Here is a 23,282-nt window from a genome sequence, read left to right on the forward strand (position 1 = left end):
ACCCCAGCATGCTGGCCTGAGCTCTCGTCCTGTCTCGTTCTGTCTCACTTTCAATAAAATTCCTCGTGTGATCACAAGATCCGGTCTCAGTGTCCTACTGGGTGCGCGACGGTCCCGAGATTTGAGTGAGGGTCTCCCTACGGGGGTCTTTCAATCTAAGCCTTAAAGATGGACAAGAGACTTGGGCATCCATTGAATGCTGTACTAGATGCTAAGTAGAGCAACCTCTGGGATTGTCTGACTGGGGAAGGCTGTCTACTACTTCATGGATGACGGTCCTCAGTGATTCTTTCTCACAGAACTACAAATAAATTTTGTCTGCTAGAGATGCCTGGAAGAAAAATAACCACAAACATAAGTCTGGTTCTTCAGAGTCTCGTAATTTCCACATTACCTAAGCTGAATACAATTGGAACAGATGCTTAGAAGTGGCTTTGCTGAAAAGCAATGACTCCACTTGAGTCCACAAGTACCTAAACCGAGGACAGACACTTGACACCTGCGCCTCAATTGTGTGCCTGATGTCTTCTTTACTTTGGCTGAAAAGCTAGAGACAGGCCATCCTAGTCCTTAACCTTTCCTTGAGTCTTCTGGGATCCTGGACAGCAGAGCCTTGAATGACAGACACCTCCTTACTCCAAAGAAGAGCAATTATCCCTGACAGGGAGGCCCTGATCCAGGCCTGGCTCTGGATCAGGACTGGTCACCTTGTAGATAACAGACTGGTCCTTTCATACAAAGACAGCAGCAAGCACATCTTTACACCACCTTGCAGAACCAGAGCTCAGAGAGTTACCAAACAGACCACATCCTGACCAGACCTGTTTATTTATGCATCCCCGTTACCCTGGGCTCTACTTCTTCCTCCACTTAAGACCAGAGCGCACGTTGTTACTCCTAAGACTCAGGGTTACTGGACCCCTTTATTTGTTTCTCTTTCCAACTTGACCACAGTAAGGAAATCTTTCTCTGTGTGTCACAGTCATTTATATCTTTATTAAATTTCATTTAACATGTCATTTAAATGTCAGGACCAAGGCAACTCATAAAAAGAAGGCATTTGATGAGGGGCTTGTTTACAAGTTTCAGAGGCTTAGTCATTGTCACCAAGGCAGAGAACATTGCAACAGGCAGGTGTGGTGCTCAAGAAGTGACTGACACCTACAATCTGATCAGCAGGTAAGCCAAGGCCTGGCATGGGCTTTTGAAACTCACTCCAACAAGGCCACACCTCCTCCAACAAGGCCACGCCTTCTAATACTTGTAATTCTTTCAAATAATTCTTTCTCTCTGGTGACCAAGCACTCAAATATATGAGTCTATGGGGGCCATTTTAATTCAAACTACATGGTCCATTTTAAAATATACTTTATTGTAACATCTAGAAAGTATTTGTTATAGTTTTTAGCAAGTGGTCAACTATAATCCATCAGATTATAAATGAGTGGCCTATGCTATCTGAAAGCCAGATCCTGTAATTCTGCTGGAGTGAGAGGATGGTAACAAACAAATGCCACTAACATAAATGACTAAACTACATTCTTCATCCTACATACATCCATGGGTAACACTGAAGTCCACTCTGCACCAATTGCAGAGCTGTATTCGAGTGCACACACTGCTAATGCTATTTGTTTGTTTGTTTGTTTGTTTTAATAACCAACAGTTCTCAGTTTCTAGAGATAAAGGTTTGTATGTGTGTGTGTGTGTGTGTGTGTGCTCGCGTGTATTTCCACAAGCCAGAGGTTTATGTCAAGCGCCTTCCCCTACTGGTCTCTATCTTCCTTTTGGAGATAGCAATTCTCACTAAACCTGGATTCCTGATGTGGGTGCTTAGAATCCAAACACAGGTCCTCCTGCTTGAACAGCAGGCACTTTACTGACCAGTGTCCTTCTCCCCAGCCCCTGATAATGTTTTTTGGTGGATATAATACAGACAAAATCCTATCAAATACACAGAGAGGAGGGTGTGTAGATAAAATCCTGTAATGCACAAAGGGAAGATAATGTGCAAACAAATGTTATGATGTCTTAAATGACGGCTAAAATACAGTCAGGTCTATATAATAAAAAGTTAGCTAGAACTCATAATTAAGAAAGGGGGCAAAATTTCTATCTTATACATTAAATGACTACATATCTAAGGCAGCATAGAAGAGACTTATAGGAAATGTCAGGACAACCCCCTTCTCCTCCCGTCCCCTCCCCTCGCCCTCCTCCTTTTCCTTCCCCTTCTCTCCTCCCTCTTCCCCTTCCCCTGAAAGCTTCACAGGCAGCAAGAGAGATAAGAATGAAAGTGAGCACCATCTTTGCCGGTGCTGGATCAAAATCTAGAGACTGACCTTGTAGTTTATTCTCTTTACACATTTAATCACAGTAAAACTGTCATGTGGACATGGTTTCCACATGACAATTGTCACAACGAAGCTTTGGGCATACCTACTCAGAAACTCCCTAGCAAGGTCGAAGCATCTGTGACTTTTGCTTTAAGAATGAGTTCTACTGGCTGATAAGCAGAGCTCAGGCCTGGGACCTAGAGGAGGAGCAGTGATAAGCACAAGGACAGATTCTGTCAGTGGAGCATGCAAAGCATCACAGGGATGCGCTCTCATCACTGAGAGACAAAGCCCAGAATTAGGGACTAATCCTCAGTTGGCTCCTAACCCAAGAGCAGCAAAGGTGCCAGACAGCCTTCACTCATGGCTTGCTTCATGGTGAGAGGGTGCCACTCATTTCCTTCCATTGAAGAAAACAGGCCTGTGTGACTAACAGCCCTGGTTTTTCCAATTCATATCCTAAGCTGTGCTTCCTACAGGCAAACACTTTCAGATCCTGCCAAATTTTAAGCTTCTCAAAATATGAATTTGTGATTCTCTACCTATACCTTGGTAAGTCTTATAAAAGCGATATTACAGGCACAGAGAGGGAACTGGGCCTATACGATCCTTCTTTACCCAGACAGGAGTAGGAGGTAGCAGTATTATTCATTTTCTAAGTCAGAAAATGCATCAACTGAAATACCCAATCCAAGAGTCTGATGTAAGTCAACGTGATCCACAAAAAAAAAAAAAAAAAAAAAAAAAAAAAAAAAAAAAGCATGTATTTAAGGATTTAAACAGCAAAATCAAAGATTTCCACGAGTAGTGAGAATCCTGAGATTTAAAATAGGGACTGGTCTAGTGTATAAAAGAATGTAATTTAAATATAACTTTTCTAGGAACAACTTATTCAATCAAACAACTAGAAGGTTCATGCATAGATAAACTGCCCGCATAGCTTGACTCTTAGGTTTGGGGAACTAAGGGTTTCATGTTCCTCTTAAATATCTGCAGAAACCGCTTTCATCACAGAGCTTCCCTCTTCTTCCACATCTCTAAGTCTCCGGATGTCAATCACTTGCCACTGAAATCCATCCCTCAGCTGTAGTCACCTTGGTTTCTTTACTTCAAAGAGTCTCCGAGCCTTGGCTAATAGATACTATGAATCTCCAGTGTTCAAAATAACCATGAAATTAATGTCCTAGAGAAAAAATGATTCATTTAGCTGGGCTCCTGAGAGTTCTTTTCACTGGATGCACCTCAGTCTAAAAATAAATGTCTATCCAGTAGGTCAGGGTGGCAGAGTCTGAGAGGCCCTCATCAGCAAGTAGAATCTGAAGGGAGAGGAACTACCCAGGAGGGATTAAGGATTGAACCCAGGGCCTGGTGCATGCTGGGAGGCATTCAGTGACTGAGTTAACTATCCTCGGACCCAAGAATACTTCATTTACTCATTCATTGCCACAAGGCCAGAAGTGGGTGTGCCTAAAGCAGCAATAACCTTGGTCCCTTAGGAGACTCAGGGTAAAGAAAACCTCCCAACAGTTTTATTGCTGTGAAGAGACACCAGGACCACAGAAACTCTTTTTTTTTTTTTTTTTTTCGAGACAGGGTTTCTCTGTATAGCTCTGGCTGTCCTGGAACTCACTTTGTAGACCAGGCTGGCCTCGAACTCAGAAATCCGCCTGCCTCTGCCTCCCGAGTGCTGGGATTAAAGGCGTGCGCCACCACGCCCGGCTCACAGAAACTCTTATAAGGGAAACATTACTTGGGGCTGGCTTACAGGTTCAGAGGTTCAGCCCATTGTCATCAAGGAGAGAAGCATGGCAGCATGCAGGCAGACATGATGCTGGAGAGGTAGCTGAGAGTTCTACATCTGAATCCTTGGGCAGTAAGAAGAAAGAGTGACAATGGACCTGACCTGAGCACTGGAAACCTCTTGCGACACACACTTCCTCCAGCAAGGCCACACCTCCGATTGTGCAACTTCCTATGAGGCCATTTTCATTCAAACCATTATATCCAGTTACCCCTGTGAATCTAACACAAGCAAGTAATCTTTTAAACTTATCTCCCACCGAAGATACAGAAACAACACCAAGACTAAACAACAGGCAAAGGGTATAGCAATTCCTCTATGCACCCCACAGCTATAGCTCCCACAAAGGAGGAATTTAACCAACTCAGCAGCAAGTGCAGTCTCAAATGATGTTCTGTTCTTCACACACAACTCTAGGAACCTTTGAGATTAGGTTATGTAAGATAATTGGCCCTTTAATCCACCTAAATCAGGAGGAAGCTTAATTCTCAAACACTTGCATGGCGGAAAACAAAAACAAAAACAAATCTCATGTAAGTATCCAGTTTGAAAACCAAGTAACATTTTCTAAAAGAGCCACCATATGTACTATTCAGTGTGGTAACCAAGTAACTGTCCTGGCAGGAATAAGAGACACCTGTGCCTCCCTTTGGGATACCAAACTACTGAACCAATGGACCCCAAGAAACTGAGCTCTCTCCTCGAATCTCATTTGAAAATAAGGAGAAAGCTGAGGCCCTGATGCTAAGCGGAGCAGGGAGAGAGATGTCACATAGCTCTGACAACTTAGCCGACTGCCTTGCAGAAGGGACTGGTGCTCATACAGTGGGCATGGGCCAACGCATTCCTTGACCTGGGCTACTTAGAAAAGCTCCCGATTTGAACCTAAGCCTCAGGCAAGGACCCTAAAGATGGCCTTGGAGGGAATGGGGCAGAGACCTCATTATTCCTCTTGCCACTGTAGTCACAGTCAACCAGTTACCATTACTGTATCTTTAAGTGGGCTACTGAGGACAGGGGCCAAACACAACTGACAAGGAGGGTATCAGGGCCCACGTTCACCTTAGCAGTGATAAGAAACCCAAATGTCTCCTTCTGGAAGATCAAAATTACTCTTTAGAAAACAAACGCAGATCAAAAAGAGATGCTTGAAGCAATTGGGCCATTGGAGGGTGTCCAAGCCTCCAGCTCAGAGGTACGTGCTGAGTCATCAGACCTCTGTCAATCTGGGTTTTACCTTTGCTCAGAGTCTTGGGAGGTTCCATTAAAAGAGCTGGGTAAGAAGCTACCTCATTGGGGATTCAGGATTAAAATGATCTGCATTTACAATTATTCTCTTTCAAATTAGGAGAACGCGTGGGGTTTGATTACTGCTGATTAAAGAATTGCTGCTGAAGGCAGTGGGGAGTGGGAGCTGATGGGAAGAGCTTTGAAATTAAGCAAGGTAAACATGACTTTCTAAGAGAAGCCATGGGGACTCTGCTGGGCATTCCTAGGGGGCACAGCCAGTAGTATCCCCATGAGAGTTTAGTGGGCTGGGTTCAGGGAAGCTAATCATCTCCATGTGGATAGGACAGACATGCCTGGGAGGAACAAGAAGGAATGTGCTTTGCGGAGAACCATATGGTTTTTTGTTTAGTGAGTGGTATATCTTTCAATGACCTACGATTAAGATATTAACTCTGAGCCTCAAGTTCTTTAACTATAAATAGTGTGAATAATGCTACTGACCTAAAACAAAGCCTTATGGCAATAAATGCATGATGATATAGAGTAGAGGTTCTAGAGCAGAACCTGGCTCTTGGCCCAAGGGTCATGGAGCTCGCTGGACTCTGCCTAAAACTAACTTCATCAGTTTCCAAATCCATGAAGCCCAGCTTAAAAAGTTGAGCTATACAGAAGAGTGGCTCAGAACACAGCAGCTCTATTTAGCATCAGCACAGGGCTAATTATCAGTGGACGCTTCTTCTCTACAGTCTCTCCAAATCATGGTAAAGAGCCTGGACACTTCAGGGGACTACATCCATCTCAGACTGCGTCTGACAAGAACAATTAGTATAACCGGAGTTGAGTTCATCTACGGGCGATACTGACATTTTAGCAAACTGTCTTTCCAAACGAATTTGCAAGCTGTTAGGAGGAAAAACAAAGCACACAAAGAGTCTAGTACAAGACAGGATTCCAGAGCTGTCCTACAATACAATGTATATTCTAAAGGATTGCTAGACAAGGCCCAGGTTGTCAGTGTACAGGCAATTCCATTGGCCTGCCCTCAGAGACCTAGCAGCTGTTGACATCATGACCTGCGGCCACCAAATGAGGCAGGTTTGTAAAGGGACCCACATGCCATCCCAGCTCCCTCTGTTCCTGGCATTCTTTCTCTCCCTTTCTCAGTTCTCGCCTCTCTCTGCCTCTCTGCCCTCTCTTTTGGCCTTTATGGCTCTGCTGATGTCTCTACTGCTTCTCCAGGTCCTCACTCATCTCCCCTCCTTCCCAAAGCCACCCCTCCAAAACCCCCCTTTTATACCAGATCTGTTGCATGGAATAATTTCTCAGAGCCATACATTGGCTCAGGCCACCAAATACCCCACACCCCACCATGATGGGTGCACCTAGGAGAGGCAGAGTGGCCAGAACTACGTGTTCTGAGGACTTCATACTACCGTGGAGCTTTGATCTGCTCATCCTTCATAATCCATGAGCAGTGTGAAATCTCTAAGGGGGTGGGGGGTTCCCAGCTCTCACTGGATGGTGTCATTGGCTCTTACAATATTAGTGACTGATCTTTTTCAAGCATTGCTGCTGGAGCAGAATGTTGGTTTAACCACCACCCTCAAAAAAGAATTTAGAAATGTAGATTGTTAGTAAAGCTAGGTTAAGCTGTTTTTGTTTGTGGCTTTCACACTGAAAATCTTGGAGAACCATTTGAAGTTCAGAAAGGCACACTCTTGATAGATATAGTTCAGCCAGGGATGTTTTTGAGGTCAAGGAACAAGAACAACGGCAGCCGAACTAGCACCAACGGGCATGCTTCTCTTCTTAAAACTGGGCTACTTACTGATCAACGTGGTGATTCATTGCTTGTACCTCTTTTGCCCTCTGCTTCCTGATATGACCTAATAAGAAACTGTTCATGAGGAGATGTGCATCCTGAGGAGTCACAGTAAAACTGACTGATGGTTATCTACAAGTTTAGATTTGGGATTCTTCTAAGATTGTTTGTAAGATTACCTGATTGATTTTTTTAAAATTATTTTTTATTAGGTATTTTCCTCAATTACATTTCCAATGCTATCCAAAAAGTCCCCAATACNCTCCCCCCCCCCAGTCCCCTACTCACCCACTCCCACTTTTTGGCCCTGGCATTCCCCTGTACTGGGGCATATAAAGTTGGCAAGTCCAATGGGCCTCTCTTTCCAGTGATGGCCGACTAGGCCATCTTTTGATACAAATGCAGCTAGAGTCAAGAGCTCTGGGGTACTGGTTAGTTCATAATAATGTTCCACCTATGGGGTTGCAGTTCCCTTTAGCTCCTTGGGTACTTTCTCTAGCTCCTCCATTGGGGGCCCTGTGATCCATCCAATAGCTGACTGTGAGCATCCACTTCTGTGTTTGCTAGGCCCTGGCATTTTTTTTTTTTTTTTTTTGAGACAGGGTTTTTCTGTGTAGTCCTGGCTGTCCTGGAACTCACTTTGTAGACCAGGCTAGCCTCGAACTCAGAAATCNNCNTGCCTCTGCCTCCCAAGTGCTGGGATTAAAGGCATGCGCCACCACTGCCCGGTGATCCTTTCTTTTTAACCACAAATTGCAGCCTGCCAGTAAAAGCCCTGGCTGAGAAAAAAAATACCTTCCTTACTTACACTCTGTTAATCTATAACAAGTTATTTAAAACATGAATGCACATGGGGCCCTGGGAATAATTTGTTTTTCACTTGGAATAAGTAACGTTTAATCGTGCAAGGTTACCAGGAATATGCTGGGTTTTGTTTTGTTTTTCTGTATATTTTTTGTAATTATTCACTGAAAGAAAAATACAATGTAATCACATTGTAATTTTTATATTACAGATTCTGCCCAGATATCTAAGCTGTGGAGAGGAAATAAAGTCTAAGGACCCATCTTTACTATAGTGTGTGCAGTCTGCTCGTTACTTAGTTGCTGGCACTTTGCACAATGACAGTTCAAATACCTGTGGATAAGAAGAAAGTGAAGACCCATTTAAAGCAGTACAATCCACAGGGCCCAACCCCTGTCAAAGCTGGGAGTAACCCCGGGGCCTTCTCAGTGCTATCTCAATGAACATTCCTACACACAGATGGATGGAACCCGTAATATTCAGTATGATAAGCCAAAAGGTAAAGTGTATTAAGTTGCAGAGCCTTCATTTGACAAGACCAGATAACTTCAACCAGATATCTTTTGGTTTCGAGTTTTACTGGTAATCTTAGCATGTGCTTGCCTGTGTGAGGGTGAGCCACGGGTGTGTCTGCAGTTTGCTTTTGCCCTCTAGCTGGGAAAGCTGCTGCTAAGCACACTCTGAGGGAAATTACCCCGATGATAACAGCTTTCAGGGAAGTCAGGTTCCGAGAGAAACCAACTCACTTTGAACTGAACAAGATGAGGATGCAGATTCCAAAGACAGGGTTCTCGAGATGAACACATACATCCTAAAGGGGGTGGGGGTGGCAAGCCTTTAATTCCAGCACTGGAGAGGAAGAGCCAGTGGGATCTCTATGAGTTTGAGGCCAGCCTGGTCTACAAGGTGAGTTCTAGACCAGCCAGGGCTATCTATTAATACCCTATCTCAAAATAAACAAAACCCCAACATACTCTACAGCACATTAATTGGATTGTCTTAATAAGATAGGAACCAAGATGTCTAACAATGACACCCTGGAAGTGCAGAGGAGGGACCACACTAGCTGCTCAGTCCCCAAAGTAGATAGCCTCATAAATCCCAATATGGTACTGAAAGCCTGGCAGCTCCCATTTAGCCCTTGTCAGAAGGTTGCAGAAGCAGAGTCTGATGCTGGCTGGGAGGCCAATGGGGTGTTGCCAAGTGGTATCATCTCCATTTCTACTCCCTTCTTCCTGAGTACCATATATTAGATGCTGAATAAGAGTACACAGAGCCTCTGGAAAGCTCTGGTCCAGCCCTGTTAAGGTACTGCTCTCTGATTAGCATTGCAACTAATCCTCAAGAGGGCGTGCCACCATTCTACCAAGCCAGATGCTGCAGGAAGATGGGGGTCATGGTTAAGACCAGTGAGTTCCATGGGCACAAGTCCACCAATACAGCTCTTTGATTGTGAAGCGAGTTCCTTCGCCAGCAAATGCTTCATGGAAAAGCTTAAGTCTCCAAATCCGTGAACGGTAACTTTGACAGAAGCAATAACAAGAAGAACAAAGAAGGCAAATGTATATCCAGAACAAGCGTCTATTCTAGAAAGGACAAAGTACCACCCTTTCCACAATGGCTGGCCAGAGAAGTTGGAGTCTAGTACCAGATTAGCAAAGGTTGGCAGGAGTGGTGACAGACACCACCTTTAGAAAGCAGTGGCAAAAGTAGGCACACACTGCCTCCTCTTAAGACCTCTTTATATCTGGACCAACTGTGGAAGGTGTCAGCCCTTTGAGGGTGGCTTCCCCACCCTCATTATTCCCCTACAGAAACACTGAGATAGACACAACCAGAGGGGCTTCCTAGGTGACTCTAAATCTTGCCAAGTTGTCAATCAGGACCAACTATCACACTGACAACTAAATTCAGTCTCAATGACTTCCTACTGTTCCTGTCTTATCCCAGCAATCTGTTAAGTGTGCTAGGATAACTATATTTATAAAACATGATTGTTCTATGTTCAAAGGAAAGAGCTCCAACCCAACCATTTCATCCCTTTTATCTTTAACATTATTGTTAGTGGAGCAAAACACACATCTCAAAATCCACCATCTTGGAAATTTGTAGGTATGTAGTCTGTGCACTAAAAGCAGTGACATTGTAGCTGGGCATGGCGCCTTTAATCCCAGCACTAGAGAGGCAGAGGCAGGTGGATCTAAGTTCAGGCTAACCTAGTCTACATAGGTTCCAGGACAGCCAGGACCATGTAGCCACCCCCCAAATTACATTTTCACATCACCAAAATGTGTCCATCACCCCAATGAGAAATTCTGTTAAGCAATAATTCCCCAGTTTCCCGTTACCTACCCCCCCAACCCCTGTACATCAATAAATCACCATTCTATGGGAAGTTTTTAGGGGCTGAACTAAGTGAACAATAACTTTTTTTGTTCCTTTTTGGTGGGCTTGTTTTAATTAGCAAAATAGCTTTAAAGTCATATATGTTAAACCATGAGTTGAAATTCCTTTACTATTTATTTGTGAATATGTGTAGTATATGTGTATGAATAGAGTTGTGTGTATATAAATACACACACACACACACACACACACACACATGGCCATCACTCCCCAACACCTGCCCCAGAGGATTAGTCTTTCTCCACATATATCTACACCAGAAGCCATTGGCAGAGGTGAGCCAGGCAGTGGCCTGAGTGGGGTGGGGCCAGCTCACCTGTAGAAGGGGTGGGCCAGCTCTCCAGCACCCATGTACATTAACATGCCTTTAGGCAGCAGCTCAGACCATGGGCTTCAGGTAACCAGGGTCACCAACACATACAAGACCCGTGAGCATACCAGGCCACTGACCCAGTCACCGCCTTCAGCAGCTACCCAGGCCACTAACACCCAGCTCTTTTATGTGGGGTCTAAACCATGTCCTCACGCATGCATGGCAAGCTCTTTATTAACTGGGGCAACTCCCCAACCCCAATTTCCTTCTTTTAAAAGCAAAATAAACACATTCTAATTTGTGTGTAGAGAGTATTCTATTTCTCCGTTCACTTGTCAGTAAATATTGAGGTTTCTTTGGAGTCTTAGCAATCATAAATAATGTTGCTAAGAACATGGGTGGGCCGTCTAACCAGGGGTGGCATGGCTGGGTCATGTGTACTTCTATCTTTTATGCTTTGAGGAACTGCCATAGAACTTTCCATGGTAGCGCAGCTATGCAGCCATTTCAAAACACCATAAACCACAGCAGGGCTCGCATTTTCCCACATCCTCATCAGCATAGTCGTTATTTTCTGTTTTTGTTTTATTTTTTAAGACAGCATCTTCAAAACCAATTAATTGAATTTTTTTTTTAATCTCATCTATGCAGTTGGCTAAAAATGGCAGAAAACCAGATCTGCATCATCAACCTCCAGGGAGACAATTTTAATAAAGTAACTGAGAAGGAAAAAACAAGATAGAGAAGGAGAAGAGGGAGGGGAAGGAAGGAGAGCAAGCGCTGGTAACACACACACACACACACACACACACACACACACACAGACCTGAAACACCCACTTCCGAGCCTCTTTACCTGCAGACAAATACTTTGCCTTCAGAGCTCTTCGGAGAAGTTACAGAGCCCCACCCAGCACAACATCCAGACCTAATAAGCACTAAGATGTGGGAGGTTCAGATGGTAAGGAAGCAAAGTTTTGTTATTACTGGAAAACCACCAGAACTTACAGAAGGCCTCACATTAGTTAGCATTTCAGTACAGACTTACCAGCCATGATGATACTGTCTTATATAATTGGGCATATACTTCCCAGGCCTCAAGGATGCCACTAGTGTTAACATTAATAGCATATTCACTATTAAAAATGTAAGAACACAAACATATACTTCCAGGGAGTAGACACGGTATCAGAGCTTAAGCAATGGTGACAGCACTAAATTACACCTTTCCACAGTTTGAAAGCAGCAGCAACATCAAAAACCATACACCTGAGATTATAATTAACCTAGTTCTACAGCCAAGGAAGGAGGACATTAGAGACAACTGTTCACTTTTTTTTTTTTTTTTNTTAACCAATTAAAATGGCTGTCTTTTAAACCGTTGGTTTAGGCTAAGTTCATATGTCGATATGTGGAAAAGCAAAGAAATCATTGAAGACTTCACAGACACCTTTTTCTTAGAATTGTGTCTGGCCTTTCCATGATATTAAGAGAATTTAGGTTAGAGAATCAAAACTATGCTACCCAAACTCCCACTCAAAAGCTGCCCTTTAGCCTGTTTCTGGAAACTTACTAATATCCTATAGCAAAGTGCAGAAACCTTGAAATGTTATAAGTACCAGCTGAAGTGTTATAAAAGATGAATACGCCGGGCGTGGTGGCGCACGCCTTTAATCCCAGCACTCGGGAGGCAGAGGCAGGCGGNGTTCGAGGCCAGCCTGGTCTACAAAGCGAGTGCCAGGACAGCCAGGGCTACACAGAGAAACCCTGTCTCGAAAAACCAAAAAAAAAAAAAAAAAAGATGAATACATTTAAACATTATTTACACACAAGTGGGTTTTCAAATAAAAGCTAAGTGAAGACAGCATGCAAGTCAACCTTCTGCAAGACCTTTGTCCTGGTCTAAATACTTTACACTTCCAACCTGCACTAGCCTTCTCCTTTGCGTTCCATCAATATTACAATGTATTCTGAATGGCTCCTTACAACTGATGCATTCTTTACATACTCTGCTGAGAAATATCCATGTCAAAAGACACTCTGAAGTATTAGTTATGCTACTAATTCAGATCTCGAATCTTTCCATGATATCAAGTCATAATAACCTCTTCTTTCTATCCACCCAAAGAAATGACCTACAACAACACAGTACCTTGATCATGGCCTTAGTGTAGGTGTATTAGCTCAGGATTATAAAGGAATCTATGCTTTAATAATGATCCTTTTTAAATATCCTAATTTCTGAAAAGAAAAAACATGGATATGTAATTTTAAATATGCTTCTCTAAGATTCTCTAAGATGCGGGTGGACTTTCAAAGAGCTCTTTAGCCAGTCCTCTGAATACGTGGGGGGACAGCTGAGAGACCTATTATTACTGGGTCTCAGAGAACCAGGGTGAAACACTTTTACTGGCGATTAAGCATGCCCAACGAGATAAATTCCTGAAGCAGTGCCATCTCTGTCACCCACAGTAAGAGCACACACTGTCTTGCACTGTCCTACACCTGGAGGACCTGCTACTGCATCATCCCCCTCTGCCCTCTGAAGCTTCCTTGCAAAATGACCCCCTTCCCACCCGGAGGAAGCCAATAAAACGTTGAGTGCCTCGGAGAGGCATAGGAGGGGCACAGGATGGCGGGCACGATCCAGTTACACCGTACACACGTGCAACATTCTCGAAGACTCATTCTTGAAAGGGGGAAAAGGAAATTAAGTGCTGGCCTGCAAGTACTTCTCTCTGCTTTACCCTAACCCCCACCCCCACTCTCACTGCTCTTGTTAAACCTGACTCTCACCTCCCAGCAGCAACCCTGCTGTGTTACTTACTGCCTAGGACTGGCCCTGTTTTGGCAGGAACTGCTGGTCAGACCCTCATACCTAAAAGTTCTGATCTCAAAGGTGCCACCTTTGACAAGGCACCTGGCTCACAGTGCTCGGACAGAAAGTACATCTCAGGAGGCTCACTGGGACAATTTCAAGCCCAGATTTTTATGGTGTTTCCCAGGACACCCAAATGACAGGCCACTCATTCAGAGCACTTACATTACTCTTAAAATCCCTGGGAGCCACACACTCTTCTGTGAACACTCCAGTTTCAGCAACTATATGACCATCCTTCCTGATAATCTCCTCTTCCCGGCACTGGGTGCAGCACGAATCCAGCACAGACCACAAACTACACACAGCTCTCATGTCTTCTCCATCCCTTTTCCACTGACATAATTGCTTCTATACTTTATGGGATGACACTCATTGCAACATTACGTCTATTCTGCTTTGTGACAAGTCAACTCATATAACTCAGTCTCAGCCGGGGCACACTGCCCACTGCCAATATTAGAAGCGTGAACTTTGACGCCTTGTCCAAGGTGTTGCTGGTTTTTCATCAAACTGCTTCTACTTTCTTCTGTAATCAACCACACTGTCATTTGTGGGAAGACTGACCCACTCTGATTTCAGTGTCTGGCCTGGTCATCTCTTTGGTTGGGATTTGTGACTGCTGCTTGGGACTGGCAGCCCAGCAGTAGAGAAAGACACAATGTCTGCCCCACAGTCACAGTTTACAGTCAAGCAGTTGAAGAAAGAGCACACTGTGTGCTCTGGTGAAGTGCTCCCAAGAAAACAGTGCAGGGATACAGGACACAGGGAGACGGGAGGAAGGAGAAACGGGGTCAGCAGCTGCTAGGAAGGCCTCTAGTCCACTATTCAAACAGGGCAAAGGAGAGCTTCATAAAAAGCACCAGTTGTTCTGTGCTTCCAATTGAGAACAAATCTGAACTCTTCTACAGACAACTGAAGTTTGCACGGAGCAGCCTGGCTCCTGTAGTCTCATCTCCTGCCCTCTTCTTTTTCTATCTATGCTCCAGCAATGCTGTCCTCTGTTCTTCCTCTGAATGTTCTCCAAAGCTGCGGCTGATTCACACTCCCCCTCCCTCCCAACTGTAAGCAGCACCACAGAGAAGGGGACAAATGTGAGTATAACCAGTTCACACACTATCAATGTAAAAACAAAGGAAATTATCTAAGACAATTACTACATTATCAATTTTACCAGCACTAAACAAAAAATTGCAATAAATACAAAACTACTTTGCTATATTTTCAATTAGGGAGGATACTTGATCCAGTACGTTGAATTTTTCCCTCTTCTTCCAGTTCATTAAAAACATCCATTTGTAATTGTAACTCTATATGACTCATACAGAGACCAAGAAAAATTGACAGGCAATTTTTGAGTAAAGCAGTCTGTAAATAACCACCATGAATACAGACAAAATCTGAACTCTCCAGCCTGGAAGATGCATAAAGGCCTCTAACTGTGCTCCTCTAAGTCTGATCCTTGGAGCTCATGAAAGAAGCTAGACATGGTAGCACACATCTATAATCCCAGCATCCCTATAGTGAGAAGGGAGGCCGAGACAGAAAAAAGGCTGGAAGGTCTCAGGTCAGCTAGGCCAGAACTCCCAGTGCAGCTGCAGAAATAAGACAGACTGCGTCTCAAAGAAGGTGGAAGATGAGAACTGATTCTCAGATGTTGTCCTTTGACTTCTACACACATGCTGTGACACATGCACGTGTGCACACACACACACACAGAAAAACAAAACAAAATATCGGTTTTTGTTGGTTTTTTTGTTGTTGTTTGTTTTGCTTTTCGAGACAGGGTTTCTCTGTATAGCTCTGGTTGTCCTGGAACTCACTTTGTAGATCAGGCTGGCCTTGAACTCAGAAATCCGCCTGCCACTGCCTCCCAAGTGCTGGGATTAAAGGCGTGCGCCACCACCGCCCAGCACAAAATATCTTTTTAAATGTGAACAACCGAGTGTAGCACTGCAGTCTAGCACTTAGATCAAACTACTGAGTGATACTTTAAGTCCCATCAGTATACTGTTCCTAAGTCCTTATAAGATACTTTGTTTTGTTAGGTGCCTCAGACATTTCTAGAAGGTGTGAGATTGGAGCCTCACTTTCAAAGAGGTTAGAAAGAAGGCCAACAGATTAAAACAAAGCAAAACAAAACAAAACAAAAAAATCTCTTTGAAGTTTGACAATGCCAGAACCCACAATGGAAGGAGAACTGACCGCCAAAGGTTGTCCTTTGACCTCTACATGCACAAAGTAGCACATATGTACACAAGCATATATACATGAACATATACATGTACATGTACACACATACATACATAAATATGCACAAACTATAATGCTGAATTAAAATGTATTTGTTTTTATAGAAATGAAAAATGCAGTAACGTGGCAAGATACATGGTATCATTAAAATTTTGGGGGGCTTAGGATTACTTGCTAGATAATTATATATAATAACATACACAATTATAGTTTTGAATATAGGTATTTAACAAAATTGGCTGTCTTGTTTCACAGTCCATTTGTGCTGTGTTTTGTTATGTATATGGACTGGGTGGAGAGAAGGCTTCCTTTGTGGGTGGTAACTGAACCTTCCCTCCACATGATACTGGCAATTTGGAAATGTCTGGAGTAGGCATTGCTTCCTCATTACATCAACATATCATTGGCCAAGCCCTCATTGGTCTTTAGAACGACATCCTCCCAAGAGGCTGCTCACTAGACATAAACAGTCTGTAGATACAGCCAATCAAAAACACTTAACCTGCATAAGCTTACAGTCAGTAAACCAATAACATGAGCAGCTTTCTCCAGTCTCTCCCCCAATGGAAAGATCCACAAATGAGAAAAGACATTGCAAAACAGAACAGCAAGAGAAGTAAAGGAAGCTACAGGCCTGGGCTCATTCCACTGCTAAGCGCTTAAAGGCTGAGGGCAGGATAGACGCAAGGAGTGCCTGGTGATTTCCATCTACCCACAAGGCAAAAGAAACCAAGAGCAAGCTGACTGCATTCTCTCCCAAGCTATGAGTAGCCATGTCCCTAGTCAGCTGCTCATCCCTGTGATGATATTTTTAAACTTCTCTGTACAACTGTGTGGATCAACGTTTTTCACTAAGAATGCCATGGGGCTAGGGCAAAACCACTTTCTCTTTCAGTCTTCAGATGCTACTACTGTCAAGTGTGCCTCACAGGCTTTTTCTAAGGGGCGCCACAGAACACACAAACTCCTCTGTTATATCAATCGCCACAAACCTGGATAAACTTGTTCACAGGTCAGAAAATGAACCTGCCACTCAAATAAGATTGTCAGCACTCATCAGCCTGCCTTATGACATGAGGATAATGAGAGCAGAAAGGCAAGGTTAGCCCACATCCGAATCATAGTCAAGTTCTATTCATGTAAAACCATGACCTTCGGGAGGGAGGGGGACAGAAGCATCAAGATCAATCACTCTAAATCCTCACCGAATAACGTGGAGGCAAAAAATCACCCCATCTCCGCAGGAATGCAGAGTACTTCCTTGCTAAGATGAGAACCCCAAGCTGGGAACCCCATTTACAATGACTCCCAAAACCCCAGTCCTGTGAGTAAAATGTGACAAACCCACCTTTCTTTGTCACTAACAAGGAAGTAACTGGGCTAGAGAGAAAATTTTGCAGGCTTGTGTGGAAACAGCCAAATGCTGTTTTTCCAGAACAGCTGGCTCGGAGTGCACTAATCTCTGTGCCCTGGGGGAAGATGCAGCATCTGGATCTCAGGTCTCCACTGAAAAAAAGTAGAGCTTGCAGCCTGCTCTCCACTGATAATGGTGAGAGCACGCCATGGCACTTCCTGTTACCATCCCACCCACATCTGGACAGAGCACTCAGAACTGTGCACAGGCTCATCATGTTGATACATATGTTGAGGCTGAGCAGGTTATCAGGATATTTCACCAAGAGAGAGAAAGAATGCCAGGCTAGCCAAGTTGCACACATGATACCATTCTTCTCTGTAGCTAGAACTCGTCTCACGTCCCTGGAGTGTGAGAATATGTTACACATGTTGAGAAAAAGAGTCTTTGCCAAGAGTCTGACCAGAGGCCATGTTTCCTCTGGTCAAGACTGGAACACACAGTAGCAAATATGGACGCACACCAATAATTCATGCAAAATATCTGAAACCAGGGTGTGTAATAGGGCTCTGCCGGGCCTCTCCCATGGGGATCTGATGAAGCAAGTCTGGGTATCTGGGTGGTGCCTGAGAATCTTTGCTTTTAACAAGCACCTGAGGAACGGTATAAGCTCAGGCAAGTCTGGGGAACACTGTAGTAGACAATCATGCTCAGGCTACAGCCCTTAATAAGAGCACCAATTATGTACACTATAATAAATGCAAACAATAGCAAATAATGGTCTTCTTATACAATACTACTGTTGTGACAATAGTCACTTTAAAGAAAGGTTGGTAAGTTGTGCAACAGTGAACAGCTAATACATGACAGCCACGCCATCTAAATAGACAGATGCCTAACTCCAACTGTGACCATTATATGCACAGCCTCATTGGCCAGCACAGATCCTGCCCATCTTGTAAAAAGTACCAACAGAGAAATATTTCTGCATTAGCTTTTTAAAATCACGAACCACATGCTGAGATCCATGCTGTTTCTGTGCATATTATCTTCATACATCTTTGGTCTCCAGACCTGTCCCCAGGAGGTAAAAAGAGCAAAGCAAAAGCCAGAGGCTCATCCCATACAAACGATTAGTTTAGCAGAACTAGAGTGTGTTATAATTTAGCCCCCAAATCTGTGAGATGCAAGGCTACATTTCTGTTTTCGTTAAAAGTCTGGTTCAGTCGCTCAAAAGAGGAAGTGGAGGCTAGGTATTTATATCAATTTGTGAAGAAGAACAACAGGAAAAAAGAGAATGCAGGTGAATCCTGAATCCAGATGGCTCCCCTGTGATTCTTTGACTTTGCAAAGGCCATGGCAGGAAACATCCAATGGGAACTGTGGTTCACACTTGGAACGTCCATCATCCAGGGCTGCTTAGCTTGCTCATAACTGCTAATGAATGGGAAAGGCAGCTGGAGATCAGGACTGGCGAGCAAGCCATACTCCACTGTGCACAGAGGAGCTAAGCTGGGGTGGAAGGTGGGCTGTTTGGGGGAGCTGTTCACAGTTTCAGCCCAGGGAAATCTTCCATTTACAAGTATTAAGTTTTGCTTTGTTTTGTTTTGCATTAGGTTATTTTTAAAGAAGAAAATTAATCTTTTTCACTTGTCCTTAGTTAAAATGAAAGGCTTAATCTGTCACAGGATCAGTAGCCCCAACTCTCTCAGGTTAGCTGGAAACTCATTTGAGTTTCAAAAAGAAACAAAAAGTAAAATCCTGATTCATCCAAGCACTTGCCTAGGCCTCTATTACAGTAGGGATGGGGACAGATGACTTATCCAATTACTTGCTGTGGCCTCTGGACACAGTAGGGATGGGCAGAGCCCTGTGTCATTGACTCCTTTCTTGTAATTCTAGGTTGCCAGGCATCACTAAATGCTGCAAAGAGAGGTAGAGCTAGGGAAGGTGTCCCTACTATAGAGTCACCTGAACAATGACATCAGGCAAATGCAGAGCAGGCACACCTATGGGGGAAGACACTCTCCCCCATACATATAGTGCCCTCCACCCCAACCAAAGCACAGACCTCCAAACCTTTCCAGCCTCATCTATGGCTCTTTCGAGGGGCTGGGAATCCTTCCCCTGCCCCTTCCCCTTCGCTGGCCTTGGGACACCCACCCTCTCCTTGTACAGATCTCTAGCAGAAGGTTATGACCCAGGAGGACTTTTCTGACCTCCTGGTCACACACAGCCCCTACAAATTCAATCTGTTACACATGGCACTCTCCTAGCACAAGCCACAAGTGTAAAGAAATCATTATTTCTAAAATGTAGCTGATGTCTATCCCTAGAAACTAACAACTATAGGGCAGAGGTCACTGCTGGGACTCTTCTTTTCTATCTCCAGCACCTCAGAACTAGCAAAGTCCAGTATACAATGGAAAAGAAATGAAGCATTCCAGGTAGGTATTTCTGTGTGCTCTCTTAAAGGACAGTCTGGAGCTACCTTCCTTGCTGTGTTGGATACAGTACAGATTTCCTGCTACACAACAGATGTTAGGAACTCTGTGAAAGCCATGTGGAAAAGAAACATGAAGGCACAAACGAAGCAGGGTAGAGAATGTCTACTTGGTGTCTCAGTTCACCTCACCCAACTGTATTCTGAAGAGGAAGATACTGAAACAAAGTGGTGACCACCTAAGATCACACAGGTCAACCACAGACCCAAGCCAGCTCAAATGAGTAAGTGTTGCCACACAGGAAGTAGTGTAAAATCCCAAAGCTCTTCAGAGGCCCGCCCATGCAGACCCTGTGATCTAGTACCAAACGTAACTCCCCATAGTTCTAACAGCAAGTATGGGTTACTCAGCTGCCCCACTTACAGGTCTAGAGGAAAAAAAACAACTAGCATGAGATGACATAGCGCATTGGTAGCTAGGGCTGATCAACAAACTCCATCGCCATGAGCTCATCCATCCTTCTGAGAGGTGAAGCCACCACTCACTGGAGGTCTCTAAAATACAAAGAACACCTAAAGTCAAGCTTTCGAAAGTTCCTACAACGATGTAAACATCCGAAAGCACTGCCTGAGCGAATGCAAGCAGAACAGAAGGGCTGTGTCCTTTTTTTGCCTTGCAGTTGCCACTGATCTGAGTCCTACAACAATCTTCTTGTTTCTGCATTTCCGTGCAGCTCTACTGAGCAGCAGAGCCCAGCTCGACCTCGGGGAGCAGGGAGGAGGCAAGCAAGCAGCTGGGATCTCCTTATCAAACCAAATCTGCATCACCAAAACCACATTTTAAGAAGATACACGATCATACTTCTGTGCAAGAGCAGAGAGGTGGGGAGGGGCCTGATTCGGGAGACGCACCCTGTATTACCTAGGGTTTCTATTGCTGCAGTGAAACACCAGGACCAAAAAGCAAGTTGGGGAGGAAAGGGTTTATTTGCCTTATACTTCCACATTGCTGTTCTTTGCCAGTGGAAGTCGGGACAGGAACTCACACAGGGCAGGAACCTGGACACAGGAGCAGGCGCAGAGGCCATGGAGGAGTGCAGCTTACTAGCTTGCTTCTCATGGCTTACTCAGCCTGCTTACCCAAGACCACCAGGCCAGGGAAGGAAGGCACCACCCACCATGGGCTGGGCCCTCTCCCACTGATCAGTGATTGAGAAAATGCCTTACAGCTGGATCTCATGGAGGCATTTCCTCAATGGAGCCTCCTTTCCCTCTAGGACTCCAGCTTGTGACAAGGTGACACAAAACCAGCTAATACATACCCCAGCACACAAAACAGCATCCAGACTGGGTGTCTCCACACTAAGCCTGATGTATATGAGAAGGAAAATTCAACTACCTCATCTAGTCTCCAAATCAGCCAACCAACAACCCCTGCTGCCAGCCATCAGTGGTGTGTGCCAGACTAGGACACCAACTGAGTAAGTTGGTCATAGGAGACTCTACAGAGACATCCTCCTAATTGGCTGCAGGCCAGACTCAGGAGCTTCAGGCTAGCATAGCACACTGTCAGGATGGTGTGGCAACCTGAGGGAGAAGCTCTCTTCTGACCTGGGGCTCCAACCTGTGCTCCCTCAGTTACCATGAGTTCCAACGCAACCTGACACTGCCTGAAGCCTCCTAAAGACCCTTGATAAATCTACACAGGGACAACTTACAGGGTAACTGCTGAAGGTCATCTATCGCTAGCCCCAGCCATTCAACAGACTCACGGCCACCTCAGACACCCAAAGGTGCTGGTGAGAGATCACCCTAGTTAAAATGACAGTCAGTGGATCCTTGAAGTTTGAGAGGTTTTGGTTTTGAAGGGGGGAAAAAAAAAACAAACAAACCCATACCGACATATCAAGGCACGGCCCTGCAGGACGCTGACTCCTCTGCACTCTGTGGTGACCTCAAGCTGCCCTTCCCTGCTCTGGTCCACCTTAGCAGATGGTGACTTCCCTTTTCTCCTGTGTGACCCCACAATGACTCATGACAGGCACATGCACAGGCCCTTGGTTAATGATCAGCAATTGTTTAATTGTTTACTCAACTGAGCTGCCTACTGAACAGAAATAAGATCAAACCAATCTAGTAAATCAACCGCAAGCCTCCTACTGGAGAAAGCCTTGGGGCGGGGTGTGTGTGTGTGTGTGTGTGTGTGTGTGTATGTGTGTGTGTGCGCACACACACATACACTTAATGGCATTTATATACACATTATATTACATTATATAATATATATGCACACATTACATTTTAGAATCTATTATGGGGAGGAGATTGGAAACCTCACCTCAGTTCTTACAGCTAAAGATTAAAACAATCTGAATGAAATTTTGACTACACTAGAACTCTACCAAAGGCAAAGCAGAAGAGAATGGATGAGATTTGACTAAATGTTCACATTAGACCCAAATCACTAAAATGAGGCCCATAACCTGTTACACTGTCCCAGGAGCACTGTGTTTGCAGGGATTATGACAGTACCCACCTCCACAGTGACAGAGGCCAAAGTCCTGAGGGGGCTAAAAACCTCACATCCTAACAAAGCAGCAGATGTAACTAAGGAAATTCCAGTTCTTATCCAACCCCAGGCAAGAGGCAACACGCTGAGCCTCCACAGCCTGGAAAGCCAAAGTGCATCCTTGTTTACTGGTGATGGAGGCAGTGTCTCCACTTGAAAATCCAATTTCATGAGGTCTCAATTGCATACAGTAACTAACCATTTTGATGCTTAGCTCTGTCAGCTCTGACCAATGCACTGTCACTACCACAGGGAGGGAGGGAGGGAGGGAGGGACGGAATGTGTGAGTGTGTGCTAGTTCACTCATCCTAGATTTCTCCACTACCCTTTGCCCTCCATCTTCTCTCCCTGTCATCTCTACCAGTTCTTGGGGGTAAAATGGTCTGATTTCTAACTCTGTATTTCACATTTTCTGGAATGTTCCTTAAATGGTATCTTACTTTCCACGTCCCTGTGAGTTTGGCTTCCATCATGTTGTTCTTTAGGACTAGTGAGCAGCCACCCACTAACTAGTGAGGAACCTTCCGTGGAGGGAAGGACCAGCTCCTTTCTCATTTCTCACTAACAGGGAGGAACCTGCTCTGCTTTAGAGTTTTAGAAAAAGTTGTTATGAATATTAATTAGCCTGGAGGCTTCTCTGCCAGTAGACTTTCATCTCTCTTGGGTACACACCCAGGTGCAGAAATGCTGGCTGAAACCATAAGAAATTACCTGACCTTTTGAATGAGCTCAGTCATTGAACATTTCTATCAGCAATGTGTCCAAGAGTTCTATTTCCCCAGCAGCTTGGCCAAGACTTGGTAGTAACCATTTTTGTTCAGTTTTACTGACTTTTTAAAGATTTATTTATTTATTTATTATATGAAAGTACACTGTAGCTGTTTTCAGACACACCAAAAGAGGGTATCATATCTCATTTCGGATGGTTGTGAGCCACCACGTGGTTACTGGGATTTGAACTTAGAAACTCCAGAAGTGGGGGCAGCTAGGGCGCAGGGTCTGCTGACACTCGCCAGCTACCCACAACACCCGCCACAGGATCTTAAGACTTCTGGTGAGTGGAACACAGCTTCT

General features: G+C 44.4%; 1 protein-coding gene across 12 annotated transcripts in view; it reads right to left on the minus strand.

Annotated features, from left to right (window-relative positions):
- The window catches only part of Sgms1 (sphingomyelin synthase 1), a 264,312-nt gene that overhangs the window by 124,469 nt on the left and 116,561 nt on the right, over positions 1–23,282 (minus strand). The window contains exon 1 of one of the 12 annotated variants that reach the window (XM_021151336.2): positions 21,538–21,817. The exons of the other annotated variants lie outside the window; for them this stretch is intronic. The gene's annotated coding sequence lies outside the window, so the exon portion shown is untranslated. Of the gene's footprint in view, positions 1–21,537; positions 21,818–23,282 lie in introns of those variants that run through there. 12 annotated transcript variants of the gene reach the window in all.

The sequence above is a fragment of the Mus caroli genome, chromosome 19 (genome assembly GCF_900094665.2).
Source record: "Mus caroli chromosome 19, CAROLI_EIJ_v1.1, whole genome shotgun sequence".
NCBI classification, from domain to species: domain Eukaryota; kingdom Metazoa; phylum Chordata; class Mammalia; order Rodentia; family Muridae; genus Mus; species Mus caroli.